The sequence below is a fragment of the Globicephala melas genome, chromosome 11 (assembly GCF_963455315.2).
Source record: "Globicephala melas chromosome 11, mGloMel1.2, whole genome shotgun sequence".
Taxonomy (NCBI): Eukaryota; Metazoa; Chordata; class Mammalia; order Artiodactyla; family Delphinidae; genus Globicephala; species Globicephala melas.
The window spans coordinates 1,893,094-1,919,348 of NC_083324.2; the positions used below are offsets into that span (position 1 = coordinate 1,893,094).

General features: G+C 42.0%; 1 protein-coding gene and 1 non-coding gene across 3 annotated transcripts in view; one reads left to right on the forward strand and one right to left on the reverse strand.

Annotated features, from left to right (window-relative positions):
- Positions 1-26,255, forward strand: part of CNBP (CCHC-type zinc finger nucleic acid binding protein) — a 48,988-nt gene that overhangs the window by 12,543 nt on the left and 10,190 nt on the right. The window lies entirely within an intron of this gene.
- Positions 22,520-22,592, reverse strand: TRNAR-CCU (transfer RNA arginine (anticodon CCU)). Its single transcript has one exon. It is a non-coding gene; the product is annotated as a tRNA-Arg (tRNA).

Consider the following 26,255-nt stretch of genomic DNA (forward strand, 5'->3'; position numbering starts at 1 on the left):
AAGCAAAAAAATAAAATAAACTTATCCTTTTTCCTGACTTTAAAATATATCTATACATTCCAAAAAGGAAATATATGTATCTCCAGCCATATATATGTATATATAATTCTGTAGTCATCTTTAGGATAGCACTATTACAAATGCAAATGTGTTGAAAGTGTTAATTATCTAAATATTTAAAATATATCACGATTTTGAATACCAATTTGATATTTCTTCATATTCTAAAACCAAATTAGAGGTGGCTGGAGCCTCTCTCAACCCAGGAGGCCCCCTGATCCAGCTGATTTGAACCATATCAAGTCTTGGATTGAGTTTGCTTTTAAAACTGCAGGGAAAGTGACCTGCTTGGGTCACGTTCAATCTGCAGTCCGTGTTTAGACATGGCACAAACATCCTCCGCGAGCTTGGCGGAGATTGCCAGGGAAGTCCCGGGCCTCCTTCCTGGAACATCAGCTTGAGACCTGCTCCGGTGTCCCCTCCATGTGTCGGACCCAGCACCCCCCCTGCCCAGGGCGGGGCTGGAACCGGGGGTGAATCACCCTCACTGAAGCTGGAGCCGGATCACATCTCCACATGGTCTCTGATTTGCTTTCCAAAGGTCAGCAGCTTGAGGTAATGTGTTTCAGGGACGACCCGATCAGCTAGAATTTAAAACAGAGACTTTTTATAATTGGAAAAAGAACATGGAGCCTCTGGCAACTGGGAAAACACAAGTTAAAAGTTTTTCCCTCTACTCTTTTTTTTAATTAATTAATTTTTATTGAAGTATAGTTGATATACAGCTATACAGGTATACAGCAAAGTGATTCAGTTATACGTACATATATATCTATTTTTTCAGCTTCTCCGTTATAGGTTATTACAAAATATTGAGTAGAGTTCACTGTGCTGTACAGAAGGTCTTTGTTGGTTATCTAATGTATATATAGTAGTGTGTATATGTTAATCCCAAACTCCTAATTTATCCCTCTCCCAGCTTTCCCCTTTGGTAGCAAAAATTTGTTTTCTATGTCTGTGGGTCTATTTCTGTTTTGTATATAAGTTCCTTTGTATTATTATTTTTTAGGTTCCACAAATAGGTGATATCATATGCTATTTGTCTTTCTCTGTCTGCTTACTTCACTTAGTGTATGATCATCTCTAGGTCCATCCACATTGCTGCGAATGGCTTCCCCCCTACTCTTGATTTGTATTTTTTGCAGTTTAACAGTAAAGGAAATAGAAATTAGAAACCTCAACCATCCAAGCCTTCTTCTTTCTAGTCCTTGTCCGTATAGGGGTTTGAGTTGACAAAGCTGATAACATTTGTTTCTTCTTTTCTCCTAATGTCACTGATTCCAGAAAAGAGTACCTAGCTTCTCAGAGGGGAGGAGTTACTTTTTATCCTAAGATGCTGTAATATTACATAAAGTTTGGGGAAATGGAAAACAATTATTCATAAGCCTGCCATCTTTACTGAACCACTTCAGGTTTTGCATTTTCTATCTATACTTTGTTCACTGCGTCCATATTTTGCACATTTTACATAATAGAACTATTTTGGTTATTGCCCGGAAGCATTCACAGGTTTAAAGAAAAAGAATACCTACTCCTACACTGTACAAAACTCTAAAAACCTGTTTTGAGTTCTCCTTACCAGTCCTTATCCACATGCATATTTCATTTTTCCAGTTGTAATTAAAGCATGAATTCAATTTAATATTTTTATCCTATTTTATATTATAAAACATTTAATGATTCCTTATACTCATTATCAATTTTTTCTGCAATTTTCTTTAAGACTTGAAAGAATTACAAAGGTAATTCATGCTTATTTTTTACAATTGAAATCATTCAAAATTTTGTGAAAGAAAAATTATGTCTACCCCACACCCTACTCTAATTCCATCCCCTGAAGTAATAAATAAATATTAACAGCCTGAAGTGCTCAATCCATATTTTTTCCTCTATCTTTCAGATATAAACGATATATCAAAAAATATACACTTTTTTTTTACAAAAATGGAATACTATGCACATTTCTTGACACCTCACTTTTTTTTTTTTAACCATAGCGTGCATATTCCTCAAGGCCGACAGATACTAATTTAACTTATTCTTTGAAGTGGGTTTATAATATTTTACATTAAGGATCTATTGTAATATATTATATTTTCCTGATGATAAACATTCCTATCAGTTCCAGTTTTTTTGCCTCTAAAAACAGTACTGCAATAAAACATCCATCTACGTATATTCTTCTATACTGGTACATTGGGACTTCCCTGGCGGTCCAGTGGTTAAGATGTCACCTCCCAGTGCAGGGGGTGCCGGTTCAATCCCTGGTTGGGGAGCTAAGATCCCACATGCCTTGCAGCCAAAAAATCAAAACATAAAACAGCAGCAATATTTTAACAAATTCAATAAAGACTTAAAAAAAAAAAAGATATACTGGTACTTTTATATCTGCGAGCCTGATTCTCCAAAATGGGATTTGCAAGGTCAGAATACATATTTATTTGTATTTTTAAATTTTTTAATCAACTTTTTGCAGATACCATGTTCATGCAATAAAATGCTCCCCCTTTTTTTTTTTTTTTTTGCGGTACGCGAGCCTCTCACTGCCGTGGCCTCTCCCGTTGCGGAGCACAGGCTCCGGACGCACAGACTCTGGATGCGCAGGCTCAACGGCCATGGCGCACGAGCCCAGCCACTCGGCAGCATGCGGGGTCCTCTGGAACTGGGGCACGAACCCGTGTTCCCTGCATCGGCAGGCGGACTCTCAACCACTGCGCCACCAGGGAAGCCCAAAATGCTCCCCTTTTCAGTGTATGAGTCAGTGAGTTTTGATAAGCGTATTCACCAGTATCACCACCAACATAGCCCAGATACACAACTTTGTACCCCGCAAGGTCCTTGCACCTTCGCAGGAGAGCCTTTCCCCCACTGCCCATGCAGTTTCCCATTTCCTGGGACTTCATGTACCTGGGATCACTCAGTGTGTAGCTGCCCAGGTTTGGTTCTTTCACTTGGCCCTACGACCTGGACATTCATCCACCTCGTGGCTCATATAGGAAGTTTCTTCCTTTATGCTGCCGAGTGTAATTTTGAGAGAACCGTTACTTTCCAAAGAGGTCATAGCTGGCCACATTCCTACCAGCAATGAACAGGAATGTCTTTTTCCCTGAATCTTTGCAAGCACTGGGTGTTCTCATTCTTTTCAGTTTTTGCCAATTCCACAGATGAAAATGAGTATCTCATTATTGCCTGAGTTTGCATTTCGCCGACTGCCGAGCTCGTGCTTCTTGGATTTCCTCCTTTATGAATTGTCTGTACAGATCATTTACCTATTTTTCTATTGGATTTTGATTTCTAGCAATTCTTTGTTTACTAAAGATGTTAACCTTTGTTGTAGATATTATCATTTTTTCCCTGATCTATCCTTTGTCTTCTAACTTTTTAAGTGTTTTTTTGTCATAAAACTTAAAATTTCAAGTAGTCAAATATGAGAATCTTTGCTTTTATAGCTTCTGGGTTCCCTGATAAGCATAATGTCTATGTACTTTCGTGTTCTGTTTCTTCACTTAAGACGTAAGCATTTCTCATGCATTACAGTCCTCAAAATTATAATTGTTAATGGCTGCACAATATCGCATCCAGAGATAGCCCATAAGTTAATGGAAATTATTCTTCTCTTGGCTACTCGACTTTTCACTTTTTAGTGAAACATCTTTGTGCACATGCCTTTTTCTAGTTGTTAATTTAATTACTTTCAACAAATTCCCAAGAGTAACGCCCTAGGTTTTGAATGTATTATGTGGTTTTTTTTTTTTTTTTTTTTTTTTTTGGGGTTGCGCCATGCGGCTTGCAGGATCCTAGTTCCACAATCAGGGATTGAACCCAGGCCCTCGGCAGGGGAAGTGCAGAGTCCTAACCACTGGACTGCCCGGCATTACCCATTATGTCTTTTATAAAATATATCAGTAATCTAGAGAAATACTGGCACAGCGTCATTAATGATTTCATATTTGAGTGTAAAACGAGGCTAATAATAGATCTAGAGGGTCAAGGGATGACACAGCAGCCCCATGTGTGCCTAGAACCCTCTGCTGTCTGGTTTGTGGTAGAAAAAAACCAGAAACGATGTTACCTGCTCTAGGCATCCCCATACCTCATTTAGGGGTCCCGTCTCTCCCCTCTCCCCGCTCCCACCTCCTCTTTACAGCTGCGTAAACAAGCTCGGAGCTGAGTGGGTAGAGCCAGGACTGGATCCCAGCTCTGAACTGACTCCAAAGCCTGGTCCTCGGGCTGTGTCCGTGAATAAAGTAATGTTTGTAGAGCACAGATCTCGTTACAGTTTACAAAGGCCCTTTCGCAGCCATTAACTACGGGATTCCCTCCCTGCTTTTCTCAGCCCAGTGAATACCTTCTCATTCTTCAAGACACAGGCGAAATATCTCCTCCTCCGAGCAGTCTTCCCTCATTCTCTCGGGATGGTCTTACCATTTACACACTGTATTTTAGTTTGTCCTTTACAGCAGTCCCTCTGACTACGCCCGGCTCCTCTGGCCCAGTGGGTCTCTCTGGAGGAGGGCAGGAAGTGCCTTTGCAGGTGGAGCCTCAGGAGGGGTCCAGCGTGGTGAGATCAGCTTGGTGGCAGGATGGAGGTGGGCGATGGAGCTGGGAAGGCTGGCTGGGGCTGGGTCACTGAGAACCTTGCTTGCCACACAACAGGCTGGACTCTGTCCCCGGGTCAGTATGGAGCCTGTGGAGGGGCTTAAATATGACTCCACTTGAGTGAGTGGTGGTTGTGTGCAGGCTGGTGACAGTGAGGGCCTAGCAGAGGCAGCTGGGCTGAAAGAAAAGGAAGGGTCTGGATTGCAGAGAAAACCTGGATTTTTTTTTTAATATCTTTATTGGAGTATAATTGCTTTACAATGGTGTCTTAGTTTCTGCTTTATAACAAAGTGAATCAGTTATACATATGTTCCCATATCTCTTCCCTCTTGCGTCTTCCTCCCTCCCACCCTCCCTATCCCACCCCTCCAGGCGGTCACAAAGCACCGAGCTGATCTCCCTGTGCTATGTGGCTGCTTCCCACTAGCTATTTTACATTTGGTAGTGTATATATGTCCATGCCACTCTCTCACTTTGTCCCAGCTTACCCTTACCCCCTCCCTGTATCTTCAAGTCTGTTCTCTAGTAGGTCTGCGTCTTTATTCCCGTCTTGCCCCTAGGTTCGTCATGACCTTTTTTTTTTCTTAGATTCCATATATATGTGTTAGCATACAGTATTTGTTTTTCTCTTTCTGACTTACTTCACTCTGTATGACAGGCTCTAGGTCCATCCACCTCACTACAAATAACTCAATTTCGTTTCTTTTTATGGCTGAGTAATATTCCATTGTATATATGTGCCACATTTTTTTTATCCATTCATCTGTTCATGGACACTTAGGTTGCTTCCATGTCCTGGCTATTGTAAATTGAGCTGCAGTGAACATTTTGGTACATGACTCTTTTTGAATTATGGTTTTCTCAGGGTATATGCCCAGTAGTGAGATTGCTGGGTCGCATGGTAGTTCTATTTTTAGTTTTTTAAGGAACCTCCATACTGTTCTCCATAGTGGCTGTATCAATTTACATTCTCACCAACAGTGCTAGAGAAAAACTGGATTTTGAAACAATAAGTCTTGGCCACTGTAGTGTCTGGGGCTATTCGGGAACGCCTAGATGGATTTCTCCCTTGAGAACTTTCCAGGCCAGCCAGGATGGGCTGTATACATGCTTTGGGGGTGGACATGGCATCGAGCTAAGGGCTTGAGACTGGGTGCAGGCTCTGGGGCCGGTCTGCCTGGGGTGATACCCGACCTCTCTGTGTATGAGTGCCTTTCAGCATTAAAGTGAGAAGAGCATCTCGCTGTGCTGTTGGGAGGGGTAAGAGCTGAGGAAGACAAAGTGCTTGACACACACGGAGCACCCAATAAATATAAGATATCATGGATATCAGAATATTACAAGTTAGCCCAGGGAGGGGAGTGCTCCCGTTGGCCTCAAGCAGCCATAAGAGTGAGTCAGAGAAGAGCCAGAGGGAGGGCAGGGCGCCTGCACCCCAGAGACACAGACGCAGAGAATCTAGGGGCTTCCTTGTCAGGGGTGCAGAGGAAAATGGGATTCCATGTGCACACCATAAACGCACAACTTATGAATCTTGTGTCTTCTCCTTGTGGCCAGCTCCCAAATATTTGTTAAATGAATGAATGCTTCCAAAATGTTTAAAACATATTTGCAATTTTTTTATTTAAAAAAATTTTTAATACAATTTTAAAGGTTACTTTGTATTTATAGTTATTACAAGATGTTGTACAATACGTCCTTGAGCCTATCTTACACCCAATAGTTTGTACCTCCCACTCCCCCCATCCCTATGTTGCCCCTCCCCCCAGATTATGTTTTTGTGAAAAAATGCTTCATTAAAAAAACTTTAGACAATAGACGTTGTCAAAGCTATTTAGTGAATTGAGTTATAGTCGCACCACTTGCTCTAATAGAGTGATGTGGTAACTTGGGCAGCCTTTTTAAATGACTTGTATTTATTGTAAAATTATTCAACCTAACAAAAATTGTCCAATATATTGATACGAGTATCTAATCTACCCAAGCATCCTATTGAACAACAGCACACGTGGCAGATTTCTGTGAGGTAGGGTCAGAGGCCATACCTGGTACCGTAACTTCTAGGTGGTATCATGTTAGGGTGGCCCCTCCTTGCAGCTGTCTAGGCCTTTGCTCACTGTGGGTTGGATCCAGGACAAGGGCTCCCCCACCGGAGGGAGGGCCAGAGCCTGCAGCCAGAGACTCCCCCCACTTCGAGAGTTGGAGTGTGGAGGACAGCATGCCGCCCTGCTGTGCTGGGTATAGATGCCACCATGCTCAGGGATCCTGAACTCCAGAGTGGGGCGTGGCCCTCTGATCTGATAGGCTCCATGCAAATGAGCAACCCCTGGCACGTTGGTCCTAGGGATGACAGGTGCACCTCTGGCCCTGCTGTAGGTCTTAGGAACATGCAAACAGCAACCCCCGTGTATTGTGTTATGTTGACTCACCCTGGATAGGGCAGTCCCCAGGGGCTGGTAATCGGTAAGACCCTGCACCATATTTCATAGACAGACCCACTCAACACACGTCAATCAAAAGGAGGAGAAGCATAATTTCTCATAATCCCACCACTGCATTTTGTAGAGGTTATGTGTGTGTTGTGTATGTATGTATATGTTGTTATGTCTTACATATGTGCACAGACACATATTTTGAAAAAATTAAAACAAAAAATTACAGCAATAAAAATGGGATAATACTGCACATATTGTTACATACCTGATTTTTTACTTAAGCAGAAATTAGTGGATATGTTTCTGGGCTTGTCACTTTTTAACTAGGTTTTCTTGAGCAAGTTACTTCACTCCCTATGTGTTAGTATTCTCATCTATAAATACAAGTATTTTATCACAGTGAGTTATAGTGTAAGGATTAAATGAGATAATATATATGCTTGATTGGAGTCCAGTAAATGTTAGTTACTATTATTAAGTGATTAAATATTCTTCTCCGAAAGTTTAAATGACTGTATAGCATTCCACTGTATTGATACACTGACATCTGTCAAGTAAATATATATCAATATAATACAATTATATTTACATGTAATTTATATTATATTTACTTATATATGTGATATATCTCTGGCATATGAATTGATATATTGATATAATGGCATATGTATATACTGCCATATGTTTATATGTATGCTATTATATCAATACATATATGTATTATACATATAAAACCAATTCCTTAAGACATTTAGGTTGTTTCTTTTTCAGTATTATAAACAATTATCTTAGTCTTATCTGGGCTGCTATAACAAATTATCTGGCTGGCTTAAACAGCAGACATTTATTTCTCACAGTTCTGGAGGCTGGGAAGTCTAAGATCAAGGTGTTGGCAGAGCTGGTATCTAGTGAGGGTCCGCTTCCTGGTTTGCAGACAGCTGTCCCCTCATTGTATCCTCACATGGCAGAAAAGGAGCATGCTCGCTCTCTGACCTCTTCTTAGAAGGGCACTAATCCCCCTCATGAGGTGTCCACCCTTATGAGCTAATTACCTTCCAAAGGTCCCACCTCCCAATACTATCACACTGAGGATTAGAGTTTCAATACAGATTTTGGGGGGACATAAACATTCAGTCTGTAACAACAATCCTTCAGTGAATATGCATATAACTAATAGTTGTACACATCACTGAATATTTCATTAGGATAAATACCCAGAAGTGAAATTGATGAGTTAAATAAAATCTTATCTTAAATATTTTTCCAGTTGTTCCATATTTTATTTTTAAAACCAAAGTTAACTCATGCTGGAATGCTGTGGAATCAGGAAAAGCATGGTCAATTAATTTCACCCATTTCTGAACGCTTCACAGAGGGGAGTGGTACAGCGTCTATGGTTGGGAGACTCATCTGTGTTGTGGTAGGAAGTTGTGCTGAGTTCTGAATCACCGATGTATAGTATTCCACTGCCACACCTGTTTTACTGCCTCCTCTTAGTTGCTTCTACCTTCAATGATGCATTACTAATATCCAGATTCTACTCAACATCTTAGGGTTACATTTGTAGGCTAAGAGTAGAAAGAATAACTGCTATTTCCTCTGGAAAATTTCTTTTATGAAAATCCTAATATTGTAATGGACTGAAATTATTGCATAACTGAAATTATTGTGTAACAGCCTCAAAACTCTTAACTTGGACACATTAAATTTTTTTCATTTCTCTCTCAAGAAACCTTAAAGGCTGCCCCAGGTGCTCTGATGAGAAGAAAATCATCAATTGAAAATTTCAGGAAAGCTTTCTCCTTTGAAGAAGGTTGCTTCTGGTACTTCCCTGGTGGTCCAGCAGCTAAGACTCCACGCTTCCAATGCAGTGGGCTCGGGTTCAATCCCTGCTCAGGGAACTAGAGCCCGCATGCTGCAACTAAGATCCGGCGCAGCCAAATTAAAAAAAGAAAAAGGGTTGCTTTTATCTTGCTGTACTCTGTGCCCAAGTTTATTCCCCAAAGCCTGGAACTGAAAGCACTCTTGGAGATCCCAGTCCAACCCTCTCATTTTACAGAAGAGAAAGCAAGTCCAGAGAGGGGCAGTGGGTGGTCCACCATCACCCTATTAGCTGGTGGCAGAGGGGACCTGGAACCTCTGTCTTCGGATGCCAAGTCCTGTGGCCTTTCTCCTGGAGCACACACTGTGTCCTAAGCCATGACCTTGGCCAGCCCCTACCTTTGCTCTCTCTCCTTCCTCTCTGGGTCCTTAAGATTACTGAGCAGACAGCCCCTGTGCGAGCCCAGATGACTCAGAGTTGAGGCCTAGGAGGGGGCAGGGTGGGGCAGTAGGTGGTTCAGGATTGGCCAGTTACTCACTGGACTGGGTGAGACACTCAAACCGGGAATTGGAGAAGGCCCAGTTGAGCTGGGCCAGAAGGACTGGGTGTCGGCCAGGACCAGCTGAGGAGCCTGAAAAGGCAGAGAAGGGCCCTGCCCACCAGCCAGGATGCATGCACTTTGAGTTCTAAAAAGCTGTGGAGCCACTGAAGGTTTTTTGTTCATTTGATTTTGGTTATTTGTTTGTTTTGGTGGGGGAAAATATATATAACTCGCCATTTTCAAGTGTGCCATTCAGTGGCATTAATTACAGTGTTGTGCAGCCATCAACACTATCTATTTCCAAAACGTTTCCATCACCCCAAACAGGAACTCTGTCCCCATGAAGTAATAGCTCCCACTCCCCCTTGCTTCCAACCCTTGGTAACCTCTCGTCCACTTTGTGCCTCTATGAATTTTCTCACGATAGGTATTTCATATAAGTGGAATCATATAGTATTTGTCCTTTTGTGTCCAGCTAATTTCACTTACAAGTGTTTTAAAGATTTGCCCATGTTATAGAATGTGTCAGAACTCAATTCCCCCATCCCCCCCACCTTTTTTTTTTTTTTTTTTTTTGTGGTACGCGGGCCTCTCACTGTTGTGGCCTCTCCCGTTGCGGGGCACAGGCTCCGGACGCGCAGGCTCAGCGGCCATGGCTCACGGGCCCAGCCGCTCCGTGGCACGTGGGATCTTCCTGGACCGGGGCACAAACCTGTGTCCCCTGCATTGGCAGGCGGACTCTCAACCACTGTGCCACCAGGGAAGCCTGGAGGCCATCTTTTAAATTTGGTCAAAACCAGTAAATACCATGCAATTTTACATATATACACATACATAAATATATATTTATACTCTTCATAATAATATAAATATGCAACATATATACTTACACATACAGACTATAACCGCATTTTTTATGGTGATATAATGTAAGAAAGCAGTTGGATTTTTTTCTAGATGCACCAGCATTTATTGCTTTGACTTTTCAGTTTGATAAATTTACAATAGGAAGAGGTGATAAAATTATGGTACTTAGAAAATATTATATGAAAAAGTATATATAGTAAAATATTAAAGTACAAGAATAAATCATTAACCGCTTTATATGTTGCCGTTTTCTATAGACTAGAAATTTCCTTGCACCAGTTAATGCTCGCCTTTTATAAAGATTTGTATAATATAAACCACAGTTTATGTTAGTTGGCTTGTCCTAGATTAGGAGGGCCTGAAATATTTTGCTTATGGACTCTGCCAACTCATTTGTATCTGTTTCTCAGAAGCACAGTTCCAGGACACAGGCTGATTATCTCCAAGCCTGCCTGATAAAGTGAAATATCTAAAAGCAAGCAATGTTTATAGTTGCTCTGATTCAGCACAATTTAGATTCTCTTTTGGCAAAGAAAACTAAATAACGCTCTGCTGCTTCTCAGCCACGGTCAATAGAGAGGTTTGAGCTCCTTGTGCAAATGACCATCCTTGCAAAGGCAGCAGCCTCTGGAGACGGTGGTTACCCTGTCTTTAGGTCAGCTGCACACAGCACGTTCATTTGCTAAATCAGGACTGATTTGTACTGTTGTAGTTTTAATTTGAAACAAAATGGAGAAATAAAAATTCAGATGGAGACTTAAAAAGAAAGGAAATTCTGCCAGTCACAAAAAGACAAATGCTGTATGATTCACTTGCATGAGGTCCCTAGAGCAGTCAAATCCATAGAGACAGAAAGGAGGATGGGGGTGTGTGTGTGTCACGGACTGGGGGAGGGGGAGGGGGGAGTTAGTGTTCAGTGGGGACAGAGTGTCAGTTTGGGAAAATGAGCAAGTTGTGGAGCTGGATGGTGGCGATGGATGCACAACAGCGTGAGTGTACTTAATGCCACTGAACTGTACACTTAAAAATGGTTGAGAAGGTAAATTGTATGTTAAGTCTATTTCACCACAATAAAAAAATTCAGAAGGAGAGTCTACCGCCCATCCACGTGGCTTGGTACATTTAGGCCATGGTTTGTTAAACAGAAATCTGCTTAGTTTTCCTTTACTGAACACTGAGCCTTTTATTTTCAATTGTATAAATCAGTTTAAAACAGAGAGAGGTGGAGATTTGGACTTTTTTTTTTAGATGATTAATCCTTCCAGATTAAAGTTATAGTCAGACTCAGCTCAGATGCTGCAGATTCAGTGATGTCAGTACTCAGGGCCATGACTCTGCCCTGTAACACGGGGTGGCCACGTGATGCCAGCCTACTCCCAGACCATGTGGGATTAAAATAGGGATGAGTAACAAAGAGAGATCTGGAAAGCCCCCCCCCCCAGATACTTGGAGATTAAACAACACACTTCTAAATAACATGTGGGTTAAAGAAGAAATCTCAAAGAAACTTTTAAATATTGTGAATATACAAAGAACTCTTAAAACTCAATGATAAGAAAAGGAACAACTCAATTTAAAAATGAGGGCTTCCCTGGTGGTGCAGTGGTTGAGAGTCCACCTGCCGTTGCAGGGGACATGGGTTTGTGCCCCGGTCCGGGAAGATCCCACATGCCGCGGAGCGGCTGGGCCCATGAGCCATGGCCGCTGAGCCTGCGCGTCCGGAGCCTGTGCTCCGCAACGGGAGAGGCCACAACAGTGAGAGGCCCACGTACCGAAAAAAAAAGAGCAAAACAGCTGAACAAGCACCTCACCAAAGAAGATGTAGAGATGGCAAGTATACGTGTGAAGAGATGCTTACCGTCATACGTCATCAGGGAACTGCAGATTAAAAACGGTGATGAGATATCACTACACGCCTGTCAGAGGGCCAAAAACCAAAGACTGACAACACTGGCGAGGACCTGGACATGAATTCTCACTCATTGCTGGTGGGAAGGCAAAATGGTACAGTCACTTTGTAAGACAGTTTGGCAGACTCGTACAAAACTAAACATACTCTTACTGTATGATCCAGCAATCATACTCCTTGGTATTTACCCAAAGGAGGTGAAAATTTATGTCAACAGAAAAACCTGCACGCAGGCATTTATAGCAGATTTATTTATAATTGCCAAAACTTGGAAGCAACCAAGACATCCTTCAGTAAATGAATGGATACATAAACTGTGGTACATTCAGACAACGGAATATTATTTGGCAGTAAAAAGGAAGGAGCTATCAAACCATGAAAATCTGTGGAGAAAATGGAAATGCATATGACTAAGTGAAAGAAGCCCATCTGAAAAGGCTACAAACTGTATGATTCCAACTCTCGGACACGCTGGACAAGGCAGAACCAGGGAGATAGTGAGATGAGTGGTGGCTGCCAGTATTTCTGGAGCAGGGATGTGGGAGCTCTGTACTCGCCACTCAATTTTGCTCTGAACCTAAAGCTGCCCTAAAAAAAAAATGTCTGGAATTAGGTAATGGTTGCATGGCTTTGTGAAAGTACTGAAACCCAGTGAACTGTACACTATAAAAGGGTGACTTTTTAAAATATTTTATTTTATTTATTTATATTTGGCTGCATTGGCTCTTCGTTGCTGTGCACAGGCTTTCTCTAGTTGTGGCGAGCGGGGGCTACTCTTCATTGAGGTGCACGGGCTTCTCACTGCGGTGGGGCTTCTCTTGTTGTGGAGCATGGGCTATAGGCGTGCGGGCTCAGTAGTTGTGGCGCACGGGCTTAGTTGCTCCACGGCATGTGGGATCTTCCCGGGCCAGGGATTGAACCTGTGTCCCCTGCATTGGCAGGCAGATTCTTAACCACTGCACCACCAGGGAAGACCTAAAAGGGTGAATTTTATAGCATATCTGGATATTAAAAATAGCTCTATTCTTCCCACTTATTCTCATAGAAGTCTTGGATTGGATGGTAAGAGTGAACGAGATGGCAAGTCTTGAGGTATTTTTGCCAAAATGATTAACTGACCACAAATGTTGGAGAATCAGTGCTTTGTTATAGAGAGTAAAAATGACCTGGAATAATGACCCTTTGTAAGGTCCTGTGGGTTGTTTTCTGATATTCCAGTAATAACTAATAAATGGATAGCACTTTACGGTGTAAAAAGCGCTTCTGACATACATTATTCTAAACTCACAACCCTCTCTGGTGAGGTAAGTGTCAGTCTTCCCTTTGTGTGGTGGTTCCATTTAAAAACTATTTGTATTAATATCGATTCTGGAGATTCCACATTGTCTGCTGTATCATCGCAAAGGCAGCATAAAACCCATGCCAGTGACGTTGTCACCGGAATTGTGTTGGGAGGTACTTAGGAAACAGGAAAAGCCTGTGGAAGATGACTTGTCTTAGCAACTTTCTAGTGAGATCTGAGAAATGCTGGCTCTGAGGATCACGGGCGGTTTGGGCAGTCTCAGGAGTGGTGTGGACGAGGACAGTCTTCGTGCACTCCGTAACGATCCCCTGTAGGCCTCTGCTAGGAGCTGCTACTGTAAACCTTAGTCACGTCTTGCCTCCCCTTGACCTTGGAGGGTCTACAGTTTAGAATCATGTAATGAAACTAAGCCGTGTGTTTTCCAAAACTTCCTATGATTTGACTTTTCGGAATTCTCTTCTTTTCCCTATTGCAGATCTTAAACTACAGTTTTATTGTTTATGTCCCTATATAATAACCCAAAGTTCTGTCATTTATAGAATGTATAAAGGTCTTAAAAGATGGTAGGAGAAGAAAGTAGGTAAGGGTCTGTGGTTATGATGTGAACAGCCTTGAGGAGATTGTATTTGCTAGCCTCTCCGTGAAATCTACCACAAAGGCTTTAATGGGGTCTCCAAGAAGGACCCATGGATGAAACCCTGGAAAAGCTAAGACTGTTGGCTAATGTCCCCTAACCTCTCTGGGGAAAGTGATTTATTGGCTCTATTCAGCTGGGGCCACTACCTAAGAGTACTGGAAAGATAATAGTAAGGAAGGGGAAAGGGAGTGATGAGGAAATAAAAACCAGAAATCAAAGACAACTTTCACCTCCAGTGGAGTCTTAGATCCCCCTGAGGCCCAGTCAACACATTTGGGGTTGTTTATCTTGAGAGGGGGTTTTACCGTCTGTGTTTTTCTTCCAATCTTCCAATCATGAAGGGCGTGTAAGGTGCTGCATGCAGGAGTGTGTGTGTGAGCACGCACACAGACACACACAGAGTGAGTCTGTTGCTCCGCACTTGAGATGCCGCCTATGGCTAAAAAGACCTTCCACCTACCACCTACACTGGATTTTTAGACATACACGACATGCAGGGGCTGGGCCTCTCCAAAGTCCCTTCTGCTAACACTTCACCCCCTCCCCACCCCCACCCAACAGCCCTGCAGACAGCTGCCCCTAAGAGCAAGGCAGCAGGAAAAGCTGGTGGACCTGCGCGTCTGCAGACATTCGAGTGCCCCAGCGCCAGCCCTGCTCCAGCTTCTTCTGTCTGAAGACTCTGCACACAGAAGATGGAAGCGGCAGAAACTTGGTTCTGTCCTCTTATTTTCCCCTCAATTTAAAACATTGTCAGTCCTCCAGGATAGCTGACCATTGTGTTGATTCTTCAACAGCTTTCTTGCCATATTCAAGAAAATCTTGGGTTTTACGTTTAATGGCGGTAGTGTATTTCTTGAGGCTCTTTTCTTCCACCCTGATTATCACACAGATTACTCTGACAGCGGACCCTGAAGGCCCGTCAGAGCCCAAAAGCAGACCCCAGGCCAGGCGACAGGCTCTGAAGGTGCTGCCCTGGGTACTTTCCTCGCCTCCTCCGCCGATAGACGGGTCCTTTGGATTTCACTAGGTTTCCACGCTGGCTCCACTGGCACAGCCGTGACTCCCTTTTGTCACATCCACCTATCCTTTTGACTCTTCACATTTGTGTACTTCCTCTGCTCTTATTTACTTCATGTTTATTTTTAGATTAACTCACATTTTATTCTTATTTTAAGTGGAAACTTTTGGAAGCAGCCTAAGTGTCTTTTGACAGATGAATGGATACAGAAATTTTGGTACATATAAACCACTGAATATTATTCAGCCGTAAAAAAGGAGGAAATCTTGCCATTTGCAACAACATGGATGGACCTCGAGGGCATTATGCTAAGTGAAATAAGCCAGAGAAAGACTAATACCATATGATCTCACTCATATGTGGAAATAAAAAAAAAATCAAGCTCATAGAAACAGAGGACAGATTGGTGGTTGCTGGGTTGTGAGGGGTTGGGTAGGTGAAAATCGGTGAAGGGGGTCAAAAGGTACAAACTTCCAGTTATAAAATAAATAAGTCCTGGGAATAGAATGTACAGCATGAGGAATATAGTTAATGATACTGTATTGCGTATTTGAAAGTTGTTGAGAGAACAGGTCTTTTTTTTTGGTATGAAGTGGTTTTTTTTTTTTTATTGAAGTAAAATTGATTTACAGTGTTTTGTTAGTTTCAGGTATACAGCAAAGTGATTCAGTCATACGTACATATATATCTATTTTTTCAGCTTCTCCGTTATAGGTTATTACAAAATATTGAGTAGAGTTCCCTGTGCTGTACAGAAGGTCCTTGTTGGTTATCTAATGTATATATAGTAGTGTGTATGTGTTAATCCCAAGCTCCTAATTTATCCCTCTGAGAGAATAGGTCTTAAAAGTTCTCATCACAAGGAAAAAATGAGTAACTGTGGTGAAGGATGCTAACTAGACTTTTGTGGTGATCATTTTGCAATATATACAAATATGGAATCATTGTGGTGTATACCTGAAACTAATATAATGTTATATGTCAATTATAATCTCTATAAAAACAATGTACAAAATCTGCGACTTTCTCTCAGATGGTTCAGCCATAAAATAAAACATCTATGTGTGTATGTCCAAAAAAAAAAAGAGGAGACCCTACTGTACAAGTGAGAAAAGAGCATAACTTGTATATTGTGTTATCACAATAAAATGATAACATCCAAGACGGCTGCTCAACACAGGGTAGGTAAAGTGTCACAGAGGAGTTAAAGGCTGGTAAGCACCAAACTGAGGCTTCGTCCTTGAGATGACACTTTATTACCATACGGCGCAGTTTTAGTTGATGCCCTGTCATTTACCACCTAAAGCATCCAGGCATCTCTCGCTGTGAAAAACATTAGGGTGCTAATGCCTCCTACTTAAATATCTAGATCCCACGTAGAGAGGTCATGCTTGAATCTATGAGATTTCTAAACCTCATAGGTTCAGGACTACCCTGGTGGTGCAGTGGTTAAGAACCCGCCTGCCAATGTAGGGGACATGGATTCGATCCCTGGTCCGGAAAGATCCCACATGCTGCGGAGCAGCTAAGCCCATGCGTCGCAACTACTGAGCCTGCTCTCTGGAGCCCGCCAGCCATGACTGCTGAGGCTGCACGCCACAACTACTGAAGCCCACGTGCCTAGAGCCCATGCTCCGCAACAAGAGAAGCCACCGCAATGAGAAGTCCGCTCACTGCAACAAAGAGTAGCCCCTGCTCACCCAACTAGAGAAAGCCCCCGCGCATCAACGAAGACCCAATGCAGCCAAAAAATAAATAAATAAATTTATTTTTTAAAAAAACCTCATAGGTTCAAATAATAAGATTACAAATGACTAAATAATGTAACAAAGGTGGAACTGCCCAGCAGAGTGTGGCACGTAATAATCTCACAATAAATTCTCACTGAATTTTTATGTGCAAACTATGAAATACTATGTAAATGAGGTGATTATTATCGTAGCATGCGTGGGTTGATAAAATGACAGTCCCTGATGGAATGGGGCTGGTCAACCTGGAAGAGAGAAGAAAGTGGCCGTGGTCAACTCAGGAAATCCCTAGGAAACTAGATGTGGATTTGAAGTGTCCAAAAGGAAGAAAGGAGGAAGCACAGAAAAGATCGAATTCACCACTCACTTCAGTTTGGTCCAGAGCTGTCTTTGAATTCTGTGCCACTCAAAGCAGACTTCATTTTGGATAAATCTTCAGCACCAGTAACTTTTAGAGTCAGTTGTAGTCCCCAGAGAACTTTTATTGCATTAAATGAGGAAACCAACCCCTAAATAAAGGGAAAAATTACTACCAATCATTCTTCAAATGCAAGAGAAATACTATGATTGCTTATTCATGTGTCCAAAATATTTTCTTTACTTGTAATAAATCAGTGTAGAAAAAAAATTTCTTTTTTTAAAATTAATTAATTATTTTTGTCTTTGTTGGGTCTTCATTGCTGTGTGCAGGCTTTCTCTAGTTGCGGCGAGCAGGGGCTACTCTTTGTTGCGGTGCACAGGCTTCTCATTGTCGTGGCTTCTCTTGTTGCGGAGCACAGGCTCCAGGTGTGCAGGCTTCAGTAGTTGCAGCACGTGGGCTCAGTAGTTGTGGCTCACGTGCTCTAGAGTTCAGGCTCAGTAGTTGTGGCGAGCAGGCTTAGTTGCTCCGCGGCATGTGGGATCTTCTGGGACCAGGGCTCGAACCCGTGTCCCCTGCATTGGCAGGCAGATTCTTAACCACTGCGTCACCGGGGAAGCCCTAGAAAAAGAATTTCATGACATGTGTCAGGCTAACAGAAATTGATCTTAATCACAGTTTACCTTGGTAAAACAGTGTGGAATTTGCAAAGCATTTTCATATATTATAACTATTTGGCCTTCACCACAGGCCTTTGAATATCCAAAGCTTCTTTTCTTTAATATCTATTTGGTATAACACTTCATAGGTATAGATTTCATGCTCCTCGAAATCCTATTACCTGCCTTTATGTTTTTGCTATGGGTTGAGGGGAGATTATAAGAAACTTTGTGTATCAGTTTCTCCATTGGCAATTTGGGGAACCGCAATGTGCATAAAAGATAATCAAGATAATTTTGGTGAGTGAATGTTTTATAAGGTAATCTATCGAAATGCAAACTGAATTTGGAATTGTAACTCAGTTCTACAGACCATTGCACTGTGGGTGCTGCCCCCCAGCCGGGACTTCGGTGCTGATGGGAAAGATAACTCTCTGAGCTCAGAAGGACAGTGCAGGCTCTGCCAGCTCATACAATCTGCAGCTTTCTGGCCAGGATTGCAGGAGCGCGGCTTCTGCATCTGCCAAGGCAGAAAGAACAAGAGGCTGAGCAGATGAGAGTCAGGAAAGAAGAGGCCTCCCTGTTACCTGAGGTTGCACTGGCTTGGGCTTGTCCAGAAGCTATTTCCCCCGTCAAAGTCACTTGGAGAGCACTGACCATACCAGAATAATCAGCATTCTCGGTGGCTGGCTGGAGGGTGAGTCAGGATCCTAAATTCTGGCTGCAGTGCTGGGGAAAATGGCAGCATCGTGAAGAAAGTACGTCATGAAGTCAGCAGCTTCCGAGGGTCGAAATGCTGAGAAGCATGGGTTTGTGATGCAATAACGCGTCTGAATTCCTCCTCTGAATGAGGCAAAGGGTTTGTTAAAAGCAAACGTAAGGATGCCTGGCATTTGCCCTGCAGCAGGCAGAGGCTTTGATGCTGTCTGGCTGGCATCCTGCATGCCACCATTAAAACATATAGTTGGCATATAACAGAGGCAAAGGTGGTTCTACAGAGCGTTGGGGAGAGGGCAGCCGTCTCCGCAAACGCAGTGTGGGCAGCCTGAATGAAACCCCTCTGTCCCTTCATCCAAATGCAAGTTTCAGAAATTCTTTATCAATTCCGACTCTTTACATCACTTTGAGAAACAGTTATCACTAAACCGTCAATAAGCCCAACATCATATAACTGACAAAGGATTGGTGTCCAGAACATATAAAGAACTCTTTCAAGTCAGTAGGAAAATGGTAAACAACAAAATAGAAAAAATGAGCAACTCAGCCTTTCTCACAAGAGGAAACTTGAATGGCCTACAAATGTATGAAGTATGTTCAACCTCACTGTGATGTGGGAAAAAGACAAGATACCGGGTGGAAACATGTGCACACAAAAACCTTTACACAGATGTTCACAGCAGCTTTATTTGTAATGCTTGAAGATTATGTAACCAGGTAGGGCAGGTGGTCTCTGGAGAAAGAGAACCAGGCATGGCTTTCTTGACATAAGAGAAGCCATTTTGGGTCTAAGCCATGTTGGTATCGAAGCCTGGCCACAGTGCTTGCCCTTGAACAGGTCTCAGTAATTAAGGATCTTAAGGGAAGTGAGGGAATGCAAGAATAAAGGAAAAGCAGTCAAGAAACAATAGTTCAGCAATAAAATAGAGTCCTAGTTCTTCCTCAAGAGTTATACATAACATACATGTCTTTGAGTTCTGCAGGAACTCAACGTTGCAGCCGTTCAGTCTCTTGAGCGCAGAGGTGGATGCACAGACCTGTGCATGAGACACACTTGTATAGAACTAAACAACACACACACAGAGTACTAGTAAAATTGAGGACGGCTGAACAGAATCAGTGGGCAGTATCGACTTCAATATCCTGATTGTGACATTGTATTATGCAAGATGTTACTATTGGGGGAAGTCGGGTAAAGAGTACATCTGATCTCTCTGTATTATTTCTTTCAACTACACATGAATCTACAGTTATCTCAATAGAAGCAAACAAACAAGAGAGACCCCATGTTTCACCCATCAGATAGGCAAAAATTAAATCATCTCACAGTATAAAATGTTGGCAAAGATTTGAGAAACATGGCACCCTTAGCCACTGCAGCTGGGAGTATACTTTGGTATGGCCACTTTGAGAGTCACATGGCAGGCAACCAGTGAAACATAAAATACAGCCTGTTCACTGCCAGCACCTCTCCTCTGGGTTTGTATACCGTAGAGAAACTCTCCCACATGTGCCTGAGGAGACCTGTACACAGGAGTGCTTATTACAACATTATATAATAGCAAAAGAGTGGAAATAACATAAATACCCTCCATTAGGGAAATGGATATGGAAATGGATAAATAAAATATAGTATATCTATAATACACAGCAGTAAAAAGTAATGAACTAGAAAAGAATACAGATATATGTGTGTATATACATTTATATGGATAGACAGATCTCAGAAACATAATACCAAATTAAAAAAGCAAGATAGGGGCCCCGGTCTGGAAGGATCCCACATGCCGTGGAGCGGCTGGGCCCGTGAGCCATGGCCGCTGAGCCTGCGCGTCCGGAGCCTGTGCTCCGCAACGGGAGAAGCCGCAACAGTGAGAGGCCCGCGTACCGCAAAAAAAAAAAAAAAAAAAAAAGCAAGATAAAGATTGATATTTATTCATTCAGCAACTATTTGAGTGCCTTTCATGTATAGGGAGCCATTCTAGGAGGTGGAAGTATAGCAGAAAACAGACAAAGCAAGACAAAGTCCCTGCCTTGCAGCTTTTAGGTTCTTGTAAGGGAACACAAACAAGTAAGCAGATAGATATGATACTATGTATGTATTGTTTGATATATATAAACCATATATAAAAATTATATAAACCTATATTTATATAATTAAATTATTCATATTATAGATTATATATAAATTTTATATAATTTATACATATGGTAATATATAAGTTATAGAATATATAATACAATATAATATTATAAATTTTACATATTTATAAAAATTTTATATTTAAATAGTCTGCCCAAATTTATACATTTAATGTATACATACATTTATTTATGTAATATAAAAAATGGACCAGAAGGATATATACCATTTGCATGATATTGGGAGGAAGAGAAAGAAGTGGGACTTGGGGTGGGGTTGGTTAAAGGGAACATTAGCTGTAACTGTAATATTTAATTACCTAAAAGCCATTCTTCAGCCAGGTATAAATTCAGACATTCTCTTTTGTAGTTATAATACATAATTGGAGGACATTTTCATAGTCCTTATGAAAATGTAGAGTCTAAAAGTTTATGTTTCTTAAATTGAAGTCTGAGTATATTTCTCAAGATTGAGAAATTGATTATTGATTCATCCTTGCCAAACTCATAAGTTACTAATTTATAAACTAGAATGGCCATTTGTGTAAATTTCCACAGAAAAGGGCTGGAGACACAATGAAGAAATGTATAGTATTAGATTTGGGCCCTCCTTTTCTTACCTCCTCTGCAGTTAACTGGACTAATCAGGGCACAAGCACAGCTAACAGCCCTTATGACATGTGGGTGGCACCTGTTTTCATATTAAAAACATCCGTTTTTTTTCACATTAAAAAAATGTATTGAAGTATAGTTGATTTATAATGTGTTAATTTCTACTGTACAGAAAAGTGTTTCTGTTGTGTATATGTGTGTGCGTGTGTGTGTATATATATATATATATATATATATACATACACACACACATTCTTTTCCATTATAGTTTATCACAGGATATTGAATATAGTTTCCTGTGCTGTATAGGAGGACCTTGTTCTTTATCCATTCTATCTATACCAGTTTGCTGCTAATCCCAAACTCCCAATGCATCCCTCCCCCTTGGCAACCACAAGTCTATTCTCTATGTGAGTCTATTTCTGTTTCGTACATAAGTTCATTTGTGTCATATTTTAGATTCCACATATAAATGATATCATATGGTATTTCTTTCTCTTTCTGACTTACTTCACGTATATGATAATCTCTAGGTCCAGTCATGTTGCTGCAAATGGCATTATTTCTTTCTTTTTTATGGCTGAAGAAACATCAGTTCTTTTTAGCACTTGCAGGAACTCTGTGCAACTCTATAGGTCTTCTTTAAATTTAAATTTAAAATGAAACTAAAATGAGACTAAATACTATGAGATTAGACTAAATGTCCTTCTAGGTTTTAGATCCTAATTCACCCAATTATATAATAGTTCTTTTAAAATTTAATCTTTAAAGATCAATTACATTATGTTTATAGATTATGAGAGCTACATGATCCAATTTTACACTGTATAATGCTCTCTCAAAACACAACGTAAGGCATCTTGTAAAATACTCTTTGGGAACAATTCAAACACACCATTATCTTGCTATTCACTACTATTTCAAAGTTTAAATAAAGTAGATGCTTGACATGAAATTACTTTAAAACATATATATATATTTATTTATTTGGCTGCACTGGGTCTTAGTTGCAACACGAGGGATCTTCATTGCGGCATGCGGGCTGTTAGTTGTGGCATGCGGGATCTTTTAGTTGCGGCATGTAGGATCTAATTCCCTGACCAGGGATCGAACCCGGGCCCCCTGCATTAGGAGCACGGAGTCTTAACCACTGGACCACCAGGGAAGTCCTGAAAGTACTTTTTTAAAATGAATGCATCTACTTTTCTATTAATAAAAAAAAGATGGGTGGTTTTATTTTGAAACTTTTAAACTATTTGCAGATAAAGTTTTTCTTTTACCAGTTAGTTTGCAGAAGTAGAGATAGTTTCAACATAAGGTCACAGAGGAGGAAGCCAACCAATGGAAAGCTCACTAAATGATTAGTCAGTGTTTCATACTTTCCTTGTCATCAGCTATCCTTCCCCACTCTGTCACTTTAAGGAGTCAATGGGAAATTGCAGGATTCAGTCTCAATAACTACTGGGAGGCTGGAAGCTTTGTGTGAAGCACTTCAGCCGCCCTTGTTTGAAGACTGCCCAGTCATTTATTTACTGTCTGACCTTGGGCAGATTACTTAAATTCTCTATTTCCCCATAGGGATAATAAAAGTACTTATCTCATAGGGGTTTTGTGAAAACTTACAAAGAGGTTATAAACAATGCCTGGTGTATAGTAAGCACTCAGTAGATAATGATAATAACAATAATGATGGATAATACTTTATAGTAATTACTTTATGCCAGGCACTGTAACAAGAACTCTCTCTATATTACCTATTAGCTATTTTTTTTTAAGGGAATTCCTTTATTTTTATTATTTATTTATTTAGTTTTGGCTGTGTTGGGTCTTCGTTTCTGTGCAAGGGCTTTCTCTAGTCGCGGCAAGCAGGGCCCACTCTTCATCACAGTGCACAGGCCTCTCACTACCGCACCGCTCTTATTGCGGAGCACAGGCTCCAGATGCACAGGCTCAGTAGTTGTGGCTCACGGGCCTAGTTGCTCCGCGGCATGTGGGATCTTCCCGGACCAGGGCTTGAACCCGTGTCCCCTGCATTGGCAGGCAGATTCTCAACCACTGCGCCACCAGGGAAGCCCACCTATTAGCTATTATTAGTACTGTATAACTGCTTCCTATTTCAGGATTTAGCTTAGTAAGCTATGTTTCTGCTTTAGAAGCCGACATGAGAGGTGGAAACAATTTATCCTCCTTAACCTTAGTTGCATACTTTCCAAGCAAAGTCAGAGACTATTTCCCTGTTGGCATGGAAGGGTTTAGAAGGCTATACACAGTATCATCTCCATTTAACAGCACGATCTAAGGCCTGTGCTGGACAGTCAGGCCTTTTAGGCAGAAATTAGGAGTCGGCAGATATTGCTGCTCAACTGGCACTCATTTGAAAGAATCCTGAATCATGCTGAATCACAGCATTTTAGCTGGTCCTTTGAGGACACTGAATACTTCTTTTGGCCCGTGTCATCCTGCAAGATCTTCAAGGGCATGGTCTGTGTCTTGACTCACCTTTGTAACCCCTGCAATGCTGCGCACAATACCCTGGGTTAGACTGAACATTGGAGGGCAGGAGGGGATAAAATACATCTCCAGGGGAGGGAAACATAATAGGAGCCTCTTCCTTCAAGTACACTTGGCAGCTTATCTTTTGAGTGGGGTGGCCTTTTCCCTTTATTTTCAAACATCGCTAGTGAAACAGGTGTACCGAGGCACATATCCACGCAACACGAGTCACTGTAGTTCAGCTCCATCCCAGACCTTCTCTGGGTCAGTCAGAATGCCTCATGACCAGACTGGCTCTATTAATAATAGTCATTACGGAAAGCTGGACGCCAGGTCGAGAGTAGTCATTGCGGAAAGCTGGACGCCAGGTAGAGAAAAGCCATTAGCTGTTCCTCCCAGAGCCAAACAGCAAAGACCGCATTATGTTTCCATTCCTCTACTTAAGTCTTTTAAACCTATAGAAGAACATTATGTCTAATATCTTTATTTCACACCCACCTTATTTTATTATTATTTTTTTATTTTTATTTTTTTGCGGTATGCAGGCCTCTCACTGCTGTGGCCTCTCCCATTGCGGAGCACAGGCTCTGGACGCACAGGCTCAGCGGCCATGGCTCACGGGCCCAGCTGCTCCGCGGCATGTGGGATCTTCCTGGACTGGGGCACGAACCCGTGTCCCCTGCATCGGCAGGTGGACTCTCAACCACTGCGCCACCAGGGAAGCCCCACCCACCTTTTTTTTTTAAAGTGTTTTTTTAAATATTAGGAACATTCAGTCCCTGCGTCTATAATGAATAGCAGATATTTTATGTAGCACTGTGGTTGGAATGGTAAACAAAAATCAAGTCAGAAAATATTAATTTATGGTTCCTACGACAATTTTAATTCATCCTCCTGGTGTGGCGTGGAGGCACCCAGGCTGGACTTCCTACATAGACTCTTGTGTTGCACTGACTCACTGTTAGGGCTTAGGAAATCACTAGTTGTGTCTGCAATTACCACACTACGCCTTACCTCAAGATATTATAAAGATTCAGCAGTTAGGGAGGGGAAGTCCATGAAGCTGTATAAGCTTCTTGGTAATAAAACTATGTAAGCACAAAATACCATTTTATTATTGGTCACTCTCGTGTTGTAACTTAATGCATAAAGTGCCAGGCAACTCAGTCTTATTGGAAATGGGGACTTTTCATACTTAATTTTAAAATATTTTTACTTTAAATTGCCTTGATTAACAACAGTTAAAAAAAAATCATTGGCCCTTAAAATAGTCCATCCACTCTGATAATTGCTACCCTCTCTTGAGCACTACGTTGAACACAATCTGCTAAATGCTTTACAATAATTAAGTGATTTGAATCAGGTTTAACCCTGACTCTCAGCATCTGAGCTCTTAACCACTGCTATACTACCTCCTCACAACATGATTTAAGAAGCCATACAGCCTTGCGACTAGGATTCAAATGAGGTGAAACCGGGGGCAAATGAATAGCTCAAGTCTACACAGCCACCTGCGGAACTAACGCTGCAAACAAGGTCTGATCACCCCAGTTTTAACATCTTAATAACAAAAGATAGGAGCGCTTACTTTCCAAGTGTAAGTCATTAAAAGAATGAAAAATACACTCCTGGCATGCATCAGCCAACATGGGCCGCAGACTAACCTCAAGAGCACGCCAAGTTTAGTATGAGACTGAAGTGATTTTAGGGCCTTTTAGGGCTCAAGAGACTGGGGACTCTTACTTTTTTTTTAATTTTATGTTTTTAATAAAGGCCATTCCCAAATGGGACACAAAATTCTGTAACTTCTGAGTTTACCACTGAATAGTTTGACTTTACTTCTCCATGACAGAATATCTATGCTATATATACAATGTCTTTTGGAGAAAATCTAAAGGCTTTTCGGGACCGTGACAGCCCAGGCCGGTGGCCCTCCTGTCGCAGGGAACGTCACTCATCACATGCTCCTCCGGTGACAAGGGTGTTGGGACCGAGGTCGCGGGCCGTCCTTCCACCCCCGCCCGCTCCCCAGTGAGGGACTTTTATTTGAAAGGGGGTGTTATCAGTCCTGCAAGTGGGAGCTGAGAGGCCTCCGGGGCTCTGCCTGGGCCGCAGAAAAACCCAAACGAATCTCAGGCCCACGCAGCCACGGCCACCTGCGTGACTGGGCAGTCCGACTTCCCCAAACCGAGAGGCCCCGGAAGTGGGGCCGGGCTCCTGCAGGGTCCGCGGGCACACGCTTTCCGGAGCCCGCCACCGGGAGGAGTCCTCCCGGCCCCACGCGCACCACAGCCGCCTCCCTGAGACCCCATCTCGGCGCCCCTCGGCGCTGCTG